The sequence below is a fragment of the Lissotriton vulgaris genome, chromosome 1_1, assembly GCF_964263255.1.
Source record: "Lissotriton vulgaris chromosome 1_1, aLisVul1.2, whole genome shotgun sequence".
NCBI lineage: Eukaryota > Metazoa > Chordata > Amphibia > Caudata > Salamandridae > Lissotriton > Lissotriton vulgaris.
Window position 1 is genome coordinate 923,622,008 of NC_141685.1, and position 13,709 is coordinate 923,635,716.

The following is a 13,709-nucleotide window of genomic DNA, read 5'->3' on the forward strand; positions in this document are numbered from 1 at the left end:
AAAGCCTGTCTCAACGCAGCGGCAAGACTCATCACGGGAACGAGGAAATTCGATCACATATCTCCTCACCTGAAGGCACTAAACTGGTTACCTTACGAAGCTAGAATTAAAATGAAGATAGCCTGTATCACCCACAAAGCGGTCCACTACAACACGCCTAGATATCTAGCCTAGAAAATTAAGCTATCAGGAGGTAACAGACCAACTAGAAGCGCTAAAGAGTTGCTATTGCAGCCGGCCTTCTTCCGGAAGAAAAAGACCTATGACCGAGCATTCTCCGGAGCCGCCCCCAGAGTCTGGAACTCACTCCCTCCTAACATCAGGAAGATTAAAAATACTGTAACATTTAAACGGGAACTGAAAAGCCACATGATGAGTAAATACCCTACATAGAGATGCCTACAGACCATTAGTATGAACATTTACGCCAAAAGAGGATCAGACTCATCATGAATAAGCTGAAGATCAATAAGACAATTGACTGAGTACAGCTCAAGCCTCGGCTGTACACTTTACTGCTACCTCATATTTATGTGATCTCAACACTGTATCTCACACCCAAAAGATATTACCTCTACCTTACTTTGTTTATCTTTTGATCCTTGCTACTAGCTAAACCTATTCAACTCTTATTACTAATTTACTCAGGTAATTGTACTGATAATAATATGGAACCCTACCTCACCGAGCTGACTGTATGACTATGACACAAGCGAAACTCTATGCACCTCTAAATGCTAATTGCACAGGCGTTATGAATATATTTATCTAATCACCCTAGATAGCATATCACCTTTTACCTTCATATCTGTTTGCTGCTATAACTGTTATAATTGTTATTATAATGTCAATCTGTAATCATCTATGTTAAGCGCTCTGATACCCACAGGTCTTGTTCGCGCTATAAAAAACACTATAAATAAATACATAAATAAATAAATCTCCTTTGAGACGTTTCTCTCAGATGACTGGTGTGCATGGTAAGGTATGAAGAGGGACTGGGCTCTCCTTTCAGACCTCTTCAGACCTCTCTCTCAACGATTGGTGTGCATAGTAGTGAGTGGGGAGGGACTGGCCTATCTTTTGTAACCTCTCTCTCAAAAGACGGATATAACTAGTAGGGTATGTGGATGGACTGGCCTCTTCTTTGAGACCTTTCTCTCAGATGGTGGGTGTGTATATTAGGATGTATGGGGAAAGACAGGTCTCTTCTTAGCGACATCTCCATCAAATGATGGGTGTGCATAGTAGGGTGTGTGGAGGGACTGGCCTCTCCGCTGAGACAACTCTCTTGGATGATGGGTGTGCACAGTAGGGTGTGAGAAGGTACTTAACTCTGCTCACAACTTTTCCCACACCAATGGGAGTAAATAGTGGATTCTGAAAAGCACCACCATATGCATTTCTATTAGTAGAATGTATTGAGAACTCACCTGCTCCTTTTTACTATTCACAATCCTGTGAGAGCCCCACAAGATTTTACACTTTTTTAAAAAAACAATATAAATTTATTGTTACCACATCACATCACTTATGCCTTGGATGCCTCCACTCCATATCTAGGGGGGCAGGATGCTTTCTGCGACCCCCTTATAAAGCATTTCCTTTTATTTTCATAACACCTGCAATTTATCACAGTAAACAGTATTGGCAGGCATTTCATTTCTGAAATTTCAACATCCAGTCAATCAGATAGCTCGCTCTTATGAGAGCATGAAGGCTCACGGTAAAAATGGGACTCTCGTCCAATCACAGGCCTCCAATTTTAAATGTGCGCTCTTGTGGGACATTCGCTAGACTCTTACTAGCCCAACCGTCCAAATATCTATATATTTTTTTTTACCCTTAATATCTCCAAATCTTCTGAATGAATTTACACGAAACCACAAAAAGCACAATCTGCAGGCCAAGATCTAAATCTAGCTTCCTGTTTAATTTGGTGTAAAAATAGCAGTTTTTGCTGTATCCCATCCTTAAGGAGTCTATGGAAAATGGATGGGGATTTTGTGTTTTGAGACCCCCTTTTTTCTCGGCCCCCACTTGATGGATCAACCCAGATGAATGTACGATTTTACAACGCATGCCTTTACAACACATTTTTTACATCACAACATCCTTTACAACGCACTCCATTACATCGCATGACACTACATTGCATTTTTAGAAACTACCTTTACAACGAATTCCATTACATCACATTATACCTTAACAACACATACCATTATAACGCATACCATTACATTGCATTTAAGGTAAGTATTGGATAGTATAGGGGTAAAAATTACTATTGTAACTCCAGGGGTGCAACAGTAGGGTAAGTGTTGGCTAGTGTAGGGGTAAAAATTACTATTCTAACTCCAGGGGGGCAACAGTAGGATAAGTCTTGGATAGTGTAGGGGTACTATGGGTTGTAATGGTATGCGTTGTAATGCCTGCGTTGTAGTGACATGCGATGTAGTGTCATGCGTTGTAATGGTATGCATTGTAATGCCTGCGTTGTAGTGACATGGTTGTAAAGGTTGTTGCGATGTAATGACTGCGTTGTAAGTGTAATGCGATGTAATGGTTGCGTTGTAAATGATGTTTCCCCCCCAGACCTTTCCAGGAAGGAGCTGCGGTGGCTGAACATTTTGGTGGAAAGTTTTGTGAAGATTCGTCAAACTGTGTCAAAGTTATTAGCAAACCAAAAAACGCTCCAACTTATGTAACTGGGCCCCTTGCACCATTCCAAACAACCCTTATAGTGATTTTAGTGGTCTTAGACAACATTAAAAAGGTCTCCAAGTGGTAGCTGTGGAGAGCAGCCTTCAGGCTTAGTCCAGAAGGAGTGTAAATCAGCTTGTTGTACCAAAATGTAATCTTACAGGTATAGATTTAGTGAAAAAGAACCACAAAGTATATTTATAAAAATAGGCATTTATTATAGTATACTCTCTAACACATTCAGGTATCTCCTAGCTGGAGATATACACAATGCACACAATTCTTTTCAATAGAAACAGGTAAGTAGCACACAATACACAGTGGTCGCCAGTGAGAGACCAAACCATATACCAAGATAGTGGTATGCAAACCATGACTCAAGTTAAAAACCACACCCAGAAAACGTACAAGTACGGGGAACCCAAGGAACTACCCAGGGTAAGTAACCAGTTACCCCCACGAAGGCGTGCGCAGAGTGGGAACACGACCGCAGGATCAATGCAAGTCAATGATTAAGTCGCGGTTGCAATTTTAAAGAAGAAGGACCCTTCCCAGTGGACCCTGAAGAAACCCAGTGCAAGACAGAAGGTTGGAGAGCCACCCCACATATAGATACCTTATGAACCAGGAGGATACCTGCACCAGGGAAGCCGGGTGCATAGGTGTGAAGTGGTGTCGGAAAACGCAGAGCTCAATGGAGGACTTCAGAAAGATGCCACTTCTGGAGAAGGCGAAAGTGTGCGGTGAAACCCAAAGGTGGATTCAAGATGTGAAGAACCTACAAGCAGGGAGGACAGAGTCTATGCCACTCAAGAGTGACCAGGAGGCAAGGAAGATGAATGCCCACCGGGGTCAAGTGTTGCAGGAGAGCCGATTGGTACATTGGAACTGAAGCTGTGAAAGACCAGGAACCATACACAAGGAGTCCCACATCGGATGTCAAGAGTTGGAGAGGCCGGTGTCTATCGGAAGCACCAACAAGGTTTGGCAACTGCAACCAATGTGGAAATTGAAGAAGGTGCAATGTCGGAACCAGCAAGGTCCAGGAGACTCACCACAAGCAGGGAAGTCAGGGCAGGCCCGAGCAATCAGGGGAGCCCAAAGAATTCAAAGATGACCCTCTAGAGGTCCCACAGGCCGGAGGCACTGAAGTCACAAGAGGACCTCGCGCAGCTCGCCAAAGGTGCAAGCCCACGATGCGAGTGATGCGGTGAGGACAAAGATATTGGTCACTGGAAATGCCTGAGGTTGGGGCTACTTGGAGCCTGAAGAGCTTGGTGGAAGGACGCCAACAAGCCTTTGAAACTGCAAGTCAATGCGGTTCACATGGGTTCTGTTCCTGCAGCTCTGACAAGTGATACTGGCTTAAAGCTTGGTGAGAGGACAGGGCAAGCTTCAAGGGATGTGAATTACTACCACCTGTGTTTCTGAGCCTTTTGGAGTCTGTGGGAGTCCAGGATCACCAGGCGGGTCAGCTCAGTTGTGGTGCCTGCAGATGCAGGAAAGTGACTCCATCACTTCAAGGGAGATTCCTTCAAGTGTCTTGGGTGCCTCAGGCTTGGAAGGTCCCTATATGGTGCACAGGCACGGACGTTGCAGCAGACGAGCAGGGGGAGATCAGGAGCAGCAGGAGTCTTCTCGGTTGCAGCCTTGATGTCCAGAGCAAAGTCCAGAGTGCCTAGACGGTTGAAGAAGTCGTTTCTGAAATGTATCTTGTCCACAATGAATCTAGGGACTCACCCTCAGGTAAGCCCTTAAGTACCCTAAGGAAAGGGTTGAACAATTCAGGGGTCCCTCCCTAAGGAGGGGCTGGACAAGGGGAAGGACACTCCCCTGTCCTTTGTCCAGTTGAGTGCCAGAGCGGGAGTCAATGGCTCCCTGAACTGGACTATGCATGGAGGGTACCAAGTATACCCTGCACACAGATTATGTGGCGCTGGCAAGTGCCCCACCCTGCCTTAATACATTAAACCCTGTCTGGCAGGTGGACACACTTCCATGTGACAGGATACCTATTGTTCTGCCTTCCTCTGTCTGAGCCTGGCTCAGCAGCGCAAGGGCAGAAACGTATCTCTGGCCGGCAGCAGCCCTAGCTTGCTGTACGGGTCTGGAATACTGGTACCAGGAGCAACGAGGGCCTCTCACAGGAGCTTTACGGTGCATGGAATCATACCTCTGTTACCGTTTACGGTGTGGGGGTATGATTCCAAAATGTTTGATACCAAGCATGACAGGATTCGTTACAGCCAGTTTCGAGATGGTCATCGCATAATGACGTGTTGCCCATCTATATGTTACATGGTTGTCTCACTTACAACCCGGTAGAATGGATTCCGGAAGCTGTAGGGGTGTACTGCTCATGCAGGGTTACCCTCACACTTAGAACCAAGCACCCTACTTTCAGAATTGAAAGACCTGCTTTAGGGGTGACTTATAGGTTTTAAGTGCAGTGACCTTAGATATAAGGAAACCTATTATTTCGTAAGTGGTGCTAGCACCAGCCTACACAGCCTGCAATGGCAGGCCTGTATTTGCAAATTGGGTTGTTCCCATGGGTGGCATAATACATGCTTCAGCCCATCCATGGGTAACTTACAGCCAGATTCATGAAGCTAAATTGCGACCGCAATAGCTGCGAAAAAGCTATTGCGATCTCAATTGTCCAAAACGGTATTAAATAAAAAATGTGCGAATTCCCTAACACAGAATTGCGCAATCGCAATAGAATTCGCAGAATCCCAGTAGTAGCCCAATAGCGATTCAGACATTGCGAGAAACCACGGATTCTGCAAATAAATGTGCGAAATCGCAATACAATCGCAATCGCTATTCAAGAAAAATCGCAAATAGCGAAAAACCCGAAAATCGCTTTTTGCGAGGCGCAAATTAAGGACAACCCAAAGCAGGTGGTAACCATCAAAGTAAAATAAAAAAAAATGAAAAACCATTCCCAATCAGTAACAGGTGCTGGCCTGACCAAACACACTTAATGAGATGCAGCTGCAGCAGTAGGAGTCTCACAATGCCAGGACTATACATGGTGGTCAGGCGGCGAAGGGTACAGCGAGCTGCACGGAACAGACGTAGGATCCAGGAGAGGAGTCACCCTGCTGGGCCAAACCAGAGAGCAAATATACGCTAAGTACCGGCTGAATGGGCCAATGATCATCAAGCTAATTCAGGACCTTGACCCCCTGATACAGCACCCAACAAGGCGGGCCAATGCCGTGCCCACACATGTCCAGGTATTGTGCAGCCTGCCTGGTCTCCAGAAGCTTCCAGGGGATAGTTGCCGCTGCTGGGGGGATATCCCAGCCCACCATGTCCCGCTGCCTAAGGAGTTTCCTAGATGCAATGCTGACCCAGCTACACCACCACATAAAATTTCCCACCAGCCAACAGGACTTGGATTAGGCCAAGCATCAATTCTACAATGTTGCGCAATTTCCACATGTGATAGGATGCATTGACTGTACCCACATCTGCCCACCAGCAGAAACGGAATACATGTACCACAACCGCAAGTCCTACCACTCCCTCAACATCCAGATGGTGTGCAACGCAAAGAATTACATCACGGACATAGTGGCACAGTGCCCGGGGAGCACACATGACTCCTTCATATTCCGGCACTGCGGCCTCCACACACGACTGGCCAGGGGAGACTTTGGTGAAGGACACCTACTTGGTAAGTACACTCGCCCCACAATGTTACACTGTGATGAAGTAGCTGCGCTGCACAGGCACTCACCCTCTGCTCCTCTCATTCAGGTGACAGTGGCTATGCTCTCCGTGAATACCTCCTCACCCCATACCTCAACCCTGCTACACCACAGCAAGGGTGTTACAATGTAGCACACATACGCACAAGGAATTGCATTGAGAGGACATTTGGGCTACTGAAGAGAAGATTCCGCATACTGCACAAGACTGGTGGGGCCATGTACTACAGTCCTGATGTCTGCTGCCGCATTGTGGCTGTGTGTGCAATACTACACAACATTGCTACCAAGCGCCGGATTCCTGTAGAGATCTCTGGCAGTGAGTCGGAAGGGGACGACCGGCCACCTGCACATGCGCGTCATGCTCGCGGGGAACATCCTGCTGAAGGACACAGACGGCGCAACCACATCACAATGAACTGTTTCTAGTGCACCCACTCCCCTCACCCAACTATTCCCAAATGCATGACAATGGAAATAATGACAGGAGGCAGATGTTCAATGCTTCAATAAATATTATTGTTGAATGCACAATAATAAGGAATAAATGTAATGATTCACATATGAGTAGTATTGCGCCATACTGCTCAATGTTATTAACACGACATGCTTCTGTCATCAGCATGTCCCTGGCCATGGATTGAAATGTCATGTGCGCCTACGGCGCGCGGCACCCAGTCGCCTCTCAGGCTCCTCCTCAGGCAGGGCACGTGAACCAGCACTGGGCCTGGTGCTGCGGCGTAGGACTCCAACCTGTGTGGCAGACAGGCTGCTGACACTCGAGGTCCCCTCGCTGGTGTCATCCCCACCACCATTTCCTGGGCCATTTGGTTGTAGTGCCAGTACAGCACTGGTCACCTGCTCAAGGACACGCGCCACGTCCTCGCAGCATTGCACCATCTGCAGCAGCATTGCCATAGACCGACGTGACAGCTGAGAGGTGGCATTCCCTATCACGTAGTTGGAACGCGTGTAGGCAGAGAGGCGCGTGAGTAGCTGGCGGTGGCGGCGGCGGGCGATGTTGCGCTGGCCGATGATTGTCGCTGTGTTTGCCTCCATGGCAGTTGTCATCTGGTCAATTCGATCGGACACATTGGCAACATTTCTGCCTATGTTGTGCAGCTGAAGTTGAATGGCACCTTGGCGTTGTGCCTGCAATTGGTGCACGCGCAGCATGCGGCGCTCAATACTGAGCCCTGGCACACGCACTGCCATTGCCCTCCTGCCGGTGCGTGCTGTGCTCTGCGGCGGCTCCCTGACATGCCTGCTGTGCTGGCTGGCCACAGTGGGTGTGCGCTGTGTTGCAGGTCTAGCAGCACCGGATGTTGATGGTGCCGCTGGTGGTGGTCTTGCAGCTGGCAATGGTGCAGTGCCTGATGGAGCTGGCGCTGCTGGTGGTGGTCTTGCAGCTGGCAATGGTGCAGTGCCTGATGGAGCTGGCGCTGCTGGTGGTGGTCTTGCAGCTGGCAATGGTGCTGTGCCTGATGGAGCTGGTTGTGTGGTAGTTGGCTCCTCCTCACCCTCAAGCTCCTCTGATGCTTCATCTATCTGCAGCTTCTCGCTGTCGCTGCTGTTATTGTCTGCCCCACCTGTGATGGAAAGTGGACGTACATTAATTGCATGTATCTATCACATGTGCAGTTGCTACATGCATGCTGGCTAACATTCCCTGACTGCCTGTTGCATTGCGTACATTGGGACATGTCTGGCTGCATTGGAGTTTTTGTACATTGTGGGCAGACTACATGTCCCACAATGCAATTGGGCATGCCCTGATGTGCATGGGTTGCATGACTGGGGTTGATTGTGGGAGGCTATAGGGTCATGGCCATTGTTAGGGGACAGGGTCGCAGTCGCATGCCACTTACCTTGGCTGTCTTGGGTGGGTCGGGATGAGTCCAGAGGGATGACCCCAACACATGCCTCACGCTGCAGTGTGTCCTCCACACGATCCTCCAGGGGGGTGTTAGGAGGGACTGTTGGATCTCCACCTCCAGTTGCTAGGCTCTCACCCAGCCTCTCTGCCACTCTCTTCTTGGCACGACCTCGGACCTCGGAGGTCGTACCACCTCTTCTTGAGGTCAATGGACCTCTGTGTCACTCCCACTGCGTTGACTCTGGCGCGGATCCGCAGCCACAGTCACCGTTTCTCGGCCTCAGGCACCCTCCTGGAGTCCTTGCCGAAAAGTTTGGTGTGATCTTGGCAGACTCCATCTATTAGTTGCTCCAGCTCCTGCTCCGAGAATTTTAGCTTGCGCTTGCGCCCGATGTCACTGGGCCCTGCTGCTGCATCCTCTGCCATTGCTGCAGTCTCCAATTACCAAAAGTTTGCAAGTCTGGAGGTGTTCTGAGAGGAGCTCTGACTGGTGCTGCTTCGATCTCTGCCTCAGTGTTCTCAATGGGGGAGGGAACTGCCTGCTTCCTGGTTGTGATGTCATCACTGTGCTCGAAATGCGACTTCCCGTTTTTGCGATCTCGCAATTAGCGAGATCGCAATTAGCGATCTCGCAAATTGCGAGATCGCTATTCCTACACGAAATTGGACGGATTTTGCGATTTTTCTGCGATTTTGGACAATCGCTATCGCCTTTTGTGGCCGGTTGCGATTCGCTTTATTTTTTCGCAGTTTTTGATGAATCCCATTCTGCGAATTCTAAATTGCGATTCGGTATTAATCGAAATTTAGAATTCGCAGATTTCGGTTTTCATGAATCTGGCTGTAAGTACCATATACTAAGGACTGACATGTGTACACCAGTGTCCAAACTGGGATGTATCTAGGTACTTACCATACAAATTTAGGGGAGAAAGCACAGAGACTGGGATCCTGATTAGCAGGATCCCAGTCAGACTAGTCATAAACGAAATTACATCAAGCAAAAAGTGGGGGTAACCATAAATACAGATCTTTCTTTCCTACAGTACACATATACCACTATATATACAAATCTATACACAGCCACTAGGTAATCTATTTATATATATATATATATATATATATATATATATATATATATATATATATATATATATATATATATATATATATATATATATATATATATATATATATATATATATATATTACCTACTGGTGGTTTTTTCAATGTTAAATCTCAAAATTCTATTTGGAATAACTTTGGCGCCGGTTGTCGAATCTGACTGAAAATTTCCTCAAAATGGCCTCGCGGCGTTCCGGTCCTTCCCTGAAAGTTTGGGGGGGATTCGTCAAGCGGGGGCAGAGATAAAAGGGGGGTCCCAAAACGCGTTTTCCCCATGTTAATTTCCATAGGGCGGTCGATTTCACTTTTAGCCCGAACGGCTGAATGGATTTCCACCAAATTTTGCAAAATTGTAGGGACTGGTAGCCCGATGTGCCTTTGCTGTCTCAAGTTATGTGCTCCAGTGGATTTTGAGTAATTTAGGTTAAAAAAAAAATATATATATCTATGGCAGCGCCCCGGTACGCGCCCCGGGGAGCGCTCCGGGCGCGCCACGCGAGGTGCGCACGGAAAGCTGATTGGCTCTCGGGTGTCTGTAAACATTCGAAACAGTCCGGAGCGGCCGCCATCTTGTGTCTCGGTAAAATCGAGACACAAGAGGTGGCTAAAACAAAGGGGGAAATGACCATAAGGGGGCAGGGATAGACCCCCCTGACCCCCTAGGTTTGATGTTTGTGCCAAAAAAGGGCCCTGCGGAGCAAAATATATATATTTTTTTGATTTGCGCTGGGGCAGCCCCGGGACGCGCACCGGGGAGCGTACCATGGGGAAAAAAGAATGACAGTTTTTAAAAAGAAGTAGCCTTTTATTAGAAATTGGAGGTAGTTCTAAAAAGAACTGTTTTTTTTCTTCTTTTTGTTGTTTTATATTTTTTTGATGTTTTATGAACATTTTGAACTTTTTTTGGCTTTTCAGAACACTTTTATATTTTTTTTGTATTTTTCATGGGGAGAAACGAAAAAAGAGGGAATTGAAAATGGCTCAACTGGAGCGAAAAAAAAAGAAAAGAAATAATTAGGGTCGATTGGGGCATTTGTGGTTGTCCCCAGCAAGGACGATGAGCTTTACGCTCTGTTCTTCGTAGGAGATGGTCTTCCCATAATATTTGCATGTGATTCTGAAATCTGCAAATCGTGGCTGAACGCAACGCATTGTTTCACTTTCTTCTGGTGTTGAGGGAGTGGGTTGCTTTCTTTTTGAGCTGGTTCTTGTTGATGGGGAAGGGTTACTGGCCAGTTCCTTCATCTCTGCAGCAGAATAGTTTATAGGATGCTTGCGCTGCATGTGGCGGATTATTGTGTGATTTCCAAAGGAATATTTTTTAAGAGGGTTCCCTCTGGAAAGTTCCATGCCACAGATTAGGCAAGTCACCTTGGCTGCATTTACCTTTTTCTTCCCCTGTGGAAGAGAAAAAAACTCCCAAATAATGTGTGGTCTAGGCTGGTATGGGGTATTGTGTTCTTGGAGAAATGTTCTGGTCCTTTCTTCCTCCTCCTCCTCCTCCTCTTCCTCCTCTTCTTGACCACCAATGAAAACTTGTGGTGGTCCTTTTGGTTGTTGTGGTGGTGGTGGTGGTGCAGATGCACCAGCTGCTGCTGCTACTGAAGCAATTATAAAGATGAAAATTGTACAGAGAGGTACAAGCAGGTCTTCCTCAGTCAAAGGACAAAGTCAGAAGAAAGGAAAAAGGTGGGGTCTTTCATCAGAAGGAAAAAAAAAAGTTAGATCCAATGAAAAGTGTTATTTTCAGGTCACATGACCAGGGGCTTCATCATTATGAAACCAAAACTGTTATGAACCAATGAAAAGTGTTATTTTCAGGGCACATGACCCGACGTGCTTACGCTGCGCGCCCCGGGTCGCGTCGCGTAAGCGCTTTGGAAGTTTACATTGCGCGATCGTATTCGCACGAGTGCTTCCGGGTGCGCTTACGCCGTGCGTTTCACGCAGACGCGGCTACGCGATACGTCACTATCATGTTTTCGAAAACGATAATGGCGCTTACGGGATGCTCCCCGGTGCGCGCCCCGGGCGCTTCATATAATTACGCTTTCTGGGGCGCTCCCCGGGGCGCGCACCGGGAGCGCACCAAGGCAAAAAAAAAAGATATTTTTAAAAAAAAATAAAATAGGCAAAATTGTAGGGACTGGTAGCCGGATGTGCCTTTGCTATGTCTCAAGATATATGCTCACGTGGTTTTAACGAAAGTTAACTTTGAAAAAATAAATATTGGGCTACATTGGGCTATATATATGTTAGAGCCAAAATGTAGCCCAATGTAGCCCAATATAGCCCAATGTAGCCCAAAGATGGCCACCAGAGACAAAAAACAAAAAAAATTGTAGCCAAAAAAACAGCCAGATGTAGTCAAAATATAGCCCAATAACAGAATGTCCCAGAGAACAACTAGTGTGCTAACAGTCTTACTTATAAACTGAGATTTATAGTTAGGAATTAGCATTTAAAAAACCTTTGAAATTCACAGAAAAAACAATAGGTTTCACACCAGTTATAGTTAGGAATTAGCATTTAAAAAACCTATGAAATTCACTGAAAAAATCATAGGTTTCACACCAGTTATAGTTAGGAATTTGCATTTAAAAAACCTATTAAATTCACATAAAAAACCATAGGTTTCACACTAGTTATAGTTAGCTGGAAATTTTACTGACATAAAACCATTGAAATTCCCACGTTATAGTTAGTTGGACTCACTATAGCTTGCGCGTGCAATGCACTGCTGATGACGTCACATATTACATCACTCATGACATGGTCAGTGACATCACTCATGACATCACTGATGACACCATTCTTGTGACTTAGTGACAGATCTCCTTTCACTGTAATTTTACCCATTTCAGTTACAACAACCAATTCAGTAATTCCACCATCTATATACACATCCACTCATTCACCAACAGTTCTCTGTAGTCACTCATCCATATACTCACTCATCATATGAAGTGATACACCTATACATCCTGTTACACACCGACAGTCATCCAAAAGTTACTCACACACATACTCACACATGCAAATAAACTATTGATCATCCATTTATTTGCATATAGAGCAATACACACACTACCACCTTACTTCTAATGAAAATTACAAATATTTATTCTCTTAAACAATCACTTTTCGAAACACATACCTATTTAAACAGGAACTCTTACAATCTCTTACTCTCACATATACTCACTTATATGCATCAATATTCACATATTCTAGATTAAAACATATGTAGTTACTGTTAAAAACACTAGTGAGACAGTCATTTACTCACTAACATACCCTTATCCACACTATTCAACCATACAGTCCTGCACATATGCAGTCTTTAAAATACATACAAAAAAAGAGTCAGTCACTCATGCATCAATGTAGTAAGTAATTCCCACACTAAACAAAACAGACACTCATACTGATACTAAAAAAAATCTAATAACCCATACACACACACATGTAGTTACTCACCAACCCATGCAGCCACTTATGCACAAAGTGAAACACTGATACATATTTTTAAATATTTAAACATTACTCTCTAACATATGTATTCACTAAAATACACTTAATAAGCCAGTTAACCCATCATTTTTTTTTTAAAACATCCATTAAGACACTTTTTAAAAAATGTATTGTTCCATCGACCTTTACAAATACATATATAAAACATATTTATTTTTCATAAAGACACACATTCACTGGATGGTGTCATCAGTGATGTCATGAGTGATGTCACTGACCATGTCATGAGTGATGTAATATGTAACGCATCAGCAGTGCATTGCACGCGCAAGTTATAGTGAGTCCAACTAACTATAACATGGGAATTTCAATGGTTTTATTTCAGTAAAATTTCCAGCTCACTATAACTGGTGTGAAACCTATGGTTTTTTGTGTGAATTTAATAGGTTTTTTAAATGCAAATTCCTAACTATAACTGGCGTGAAACCTATGGTTTTTTCAGTGAATTTCATATATATATATATATATATATATATATATATATATATATATATATATATATATATATATATATATATATATATATATATATATAATTTAAATTACTTTACTCCCACAAAGTTTGTAGCGCACACACAAGTTCAGTTCATTTGTGATTTTATTTCAAATTTTCACAGTGGCTGACAAACGCGTTTCGGCCATGACGGCCTTTGTCAATGACAAATCGTTTTGGCCGCCGTGGCGAAACGTGATTGTCAGCCACGGTGAAGATTTGAAATAAAATCACGAATGAACTGAACTTGTGTGT